Genomic DNA, 4,166 nt, shown 5'->3' on the forward strand with positions numbered 1-4,166 from the left:
ATGCGCTCTTGGGGCTGCCTGGGGTTTTTGGACACAGTCAAAATCTGGAGCAAGGTCTTCAAGAGTTAGAGCGAGGCATTTGGGCTGGACGAGATGAGACGAGGCTGCTTGGTTCGAACAGGTTCATGTCCCCCATCTGCAGACAACAAGGGCAGGGCGTGAGGACATCCCCACCTGGGATGGACCACAGGAGCAGAAGCTGATGCTAACAGCTGAGTAGAAAGCCAGCCAAATGCCATGAAACTGATGGACAGGGACGCCATCCTGCCTTCATGTCCCATCCCTCCCCCTGAGGCCCCGGGGCTGGCCAGCCCCTGTCCCAGCACCCCAGAGCACCCTGCCTGGGTACCACCCTGGTCCTGGAGGCACAGAGCAGGGTGCAGCCCCCCGCCTGTCCCACGGGGACCATCCCTTCTCCTGGGGTGACATACAGCCCTGGTGGTGTGGCTGGCATGGCCAGGAGACACTTATATCTCAGGCTGTGGGCTGTGTGCCCAAAGCCAGAGCTGCTCTCGTCCCCACGGGTCACTGGGGCCACTGTCAGAGCTCCAGCTGATCCGTGGCTGGGAACGGCATGGCCCCACGCACAGGTACCCACAGACATGGGCATGTGCTGCCACCACTGTCCTGGGCTGGATAGGGGGCTACATCCTGAGCCGGGGGCTGGGCTGCTGCATCCCCCCCCACTGCTGCTGCCCCATCCGCACCCCCAAGCCCACACCGGGGAAACTGAGGAAAGAAGAGGCAAGAGGCTCCTCTCTCCTGGATGTTCCTCCAGGGATGGGGAAGGGCATTTCTCCATCATAACATCGGGCCATTGCCACCCTGCCAGCACAGCCACCACCTCCTAAATAATCCCTGGCCATGGGCAGAGAAAGGAGGCACCACGGGGCTTGTGCCAGCTGGGCTGCTCCATGCCCACGTCCCAGTGACTCGCTGCCGAGCAGTGGCCCCAAGGCCGGCTGCCTCAGGAGGGCCCCTCCAGACAGGTCCTAGCCAGGGACCCCCACCCGCACCCCACCGCTCGCCTCCCTCCCCCCTGCCTGTCCCACTTCCAAGCAGGGACAGAGCAATGGCTGCAGTGGGGAGGCGAGGAATGGGGTCCGCATCGCCGCGATGATGCGGTGCATCACCCTGCTGTGCCCTGGGCTACTTGCAAGCCCTGTGGCCATGGCTGGGAGAGGACAGCCGCGGGGGCTGTGCTGCCATGGGGAAGGCGGGAGGCACTGCCAGGCAGAGCGAGGCGCGCTCCAACCCGGCACTGAGCCGCCTGCCTTCACTGCTGCAGCAAGAGCTGCGCCATCGATCCACAATAATGTCAGCGTGTTCCCTCTCCGGATGGTGTACGCTCTCCAAATTCATCCCACAAGGAAACAATTAAGCGGGTTGTGTGCTAATTTGGGGCAGGGAGAGGATGGCAAAGCCTCCCACCGTGCTGTCACCGGGTAGACGGGTGTGGGAAGCAGCCCTGTGCCACACTGGGGACCGGATCCTGGGGGACCTGGGAGGACCCCTCAGAAGGACCAGGGCTACCATGGGAAGGGGAAGGCTGGGTCACACTACATCATATCCATTGAGATGGATGAACATATCCACCTAGTTGAACATTGTGGCCTTCAAAAGCAGCCAGGAGCAAAGCGGGACGTTCCTGTTCAGTCTGATGGTCTCTGCCCCGTCCTCCGCGAGAGGCTGGGTGCTCCCCGAAGGCTGGCCTCATCCACGCAGCAGCACCACTGCACGCTCCATGCTCACTCAGAGCCCGCGCTCATGCCGGCAGGTCCAGGGTGGTCCTTTCAATCCCCTCCCCGCAGCAGTGACCTCTTTTCGGGGGAAGAAGGGCAGAGCGAGGGGGCTGGATGCCGCACGCCACGCTGGTGTGTGGACGGGTGCGTCCAGGTCCCACTGGTGCTGCAGGGTGGCTGGGGGAGCTGTGGCACCCCCCTGTCTCCATCACACCGCCTGACTTGACGCAGCCCAGCCCGAGTCAGACCAGCTCTGCCCCACATGAGGGGCCATGGCTTCGATACGCGATTTCCCTTGCTGTCGGGGAGACAGAAGCTCCTACGCACTCAAGTGACTTCTGAAAAGTGCAGCTCCAGCACTGTTGTGCTGTTCTTTAAATTCATCCTTAACTGCCTGAGTTCTGCTGACTCCAACTGCTGGGATGCCTGATGGGTTGGACAGAGGAGAAGACGGAGGGAGGGGAGGATTCGGTGACCACAGTTATCCCGGAGCCCTGGAACAACCCGGCTGGCGCAGTCCACAGCATCCGAGCAGCCTCTGCGGTTAGCACAGCTACGGCAGCGTTAGGCACTGCAGAGCCCGAGTGGTCTGTGAGGTTTTGATCCTCCTTATGGCAGGAGGAAGCAGGCTCCAAACTCCTTTTTGACAGCAGATGGACATGGAGACTCGTTATGTCACTGAAATAACAACGAGCACTGTCAACCTGATGGACCTGGGTGGGGTGGAGTGTCTTTCTTGAAGGTTTTGGCTGCAGGAGTCCCGTGATTACATGACGATCTCAGTTTTCCTTTTAAAGACAATGACACAGAAATAGTGAGTTTCCTGCACTCCCAATTATGGTGGGGAAAACTTGGAAACTTTTCTAAATATATGCTAAAAACGTCTGCAAAGGAAATGTGACTAGAGAGATGGTGAAAATACGTGACTTGAAAGGACAAAAAACCAAAATCCCATGACGTCTTGGGGACTTGAACTCCTGGGATCACACACCGCCCAGCTCCCCCGTGTCCATATGGCACGTCTCACCCCTCTTACGTGACCAGCTCACAGCATCTCTCGGGGCCGATTCCAGTTGGGGCGGCATCCCCATGCTGTGCCCCTGGGGGAAAAGACTTGCAGAGATGCAAGGAAAACCCAGGATGAGCTATCGGGCAATTTGCTGACACAGCACAAAGCTGGAGCACTGCGCTTGGCCGAGTTCAAGGTCAAGGGCTGTAAATTCCTTGTTATTTTTAGCTCCAGGATAGTAGCTGGCTGAAAACAAGAGGAAGAACAGCTGGGATGCGGCGAGGGAGGGGAGGTGCAAGGAAGGTGGCTGCTTTTGCTTGCTGAAATAAGGGCGAAACCTTAAGAAACAGGTGGGAAGGGAGAGAGAAAAGGGTGCCGCGGGGGTGGCAGGGTGCCCCCAGAGAGGGGCCCATGGGGATGAGCAGGGTGAGTGTTTGTGCTCCCACAGTCGCAGAGCTGCAGCTGGACACGTCCCCACGGCTGGGGTGACCTGCGAGGACACGCAAGGTGCTGCTGCAGCCTGGGGATGTGGGAGGATGCCGGAGCACTGGGCCACAGGGCGAGCAGGAGCGCGTGTGTGTGCCTGCGCACACGTATGCCACAGACAGGATTTCTCCCCCAAAGGCTGCGTTGAAAACCAGCAGCATGCAGCTGAGGTTGGGAAAGGGCCTTTTCTCCTCTTTGGTGCAACGGTCCGAGGCAGGGCAGGCATGCCGGCTCCCCCTGCAACGCGCCTGCCTTCCTCCCGCTCTGCCCAGCACTGAGGACGAGCAGGGATGCCGCGTTCAGGGCTCAGGTCATCACCGACCATGACAAAGTCACGGTGACCGCCGTCACAGTGTCCCTTGTGCCCAGCAAAGGGAGGTGTGAGATGCTGGGCTGTGCACAGCCCGCCGGTGCTCTCAGCTCTCAGCGTGCGTCTCCATCAGATGGGCATTTCAAAATGCAGCCTACACTGGTGTCACATCGCCACAGCAACGGGAAGTACACAGCCAACAACGGAGGGACCACGTGCCTGCGGCTCCTCGCATCCCCCCATCCCACACAGGGTATCGGTTTAGCTGCTGAGAGGAAGCAGTGATGTTCCCAGAGTGTGAAATGATTAAATGCTATGTTTTGAGGAGGAAAAAAAAAACAAAAAACAACAAGGAATAATAGAAGAGAGAACAGTCTTGCAGCAATCACTGCCGGCTGCGCTGGGGCTGAGCCGCGTACAGGGAGCATGCCTGCACAGCCACCCGCACCCACTCACGCTGGTATGCAGATCCTGTGGGATCCAGCTCCATACGCAGGGCATGTGTGCACACACGTGCCTACGCACGCTCTCACACGGGCGCGTGGATCCCCTGGGACCCCGCTGCAGGCAGCACGTGTGCGTGGACAGAGGCACGCGTGGGCTCAGCGTCCCCATCCTC

Source organism: Charadrius vociferus, unplaced genomic scaffold (genome assembly GCF_000708025.1).
Source record: "Charadrius vociferus isolate BGI_N301 unplaced genomic scaffold, ASM70802v2 scaffold824, whole genome shotgun sequence".
Lineage (NCBI taxonomy): Eukaryota > Metazoa > Chordata > Aves > Charadriiformes > Charadriidae > Charadrius > Charadrius vociferus.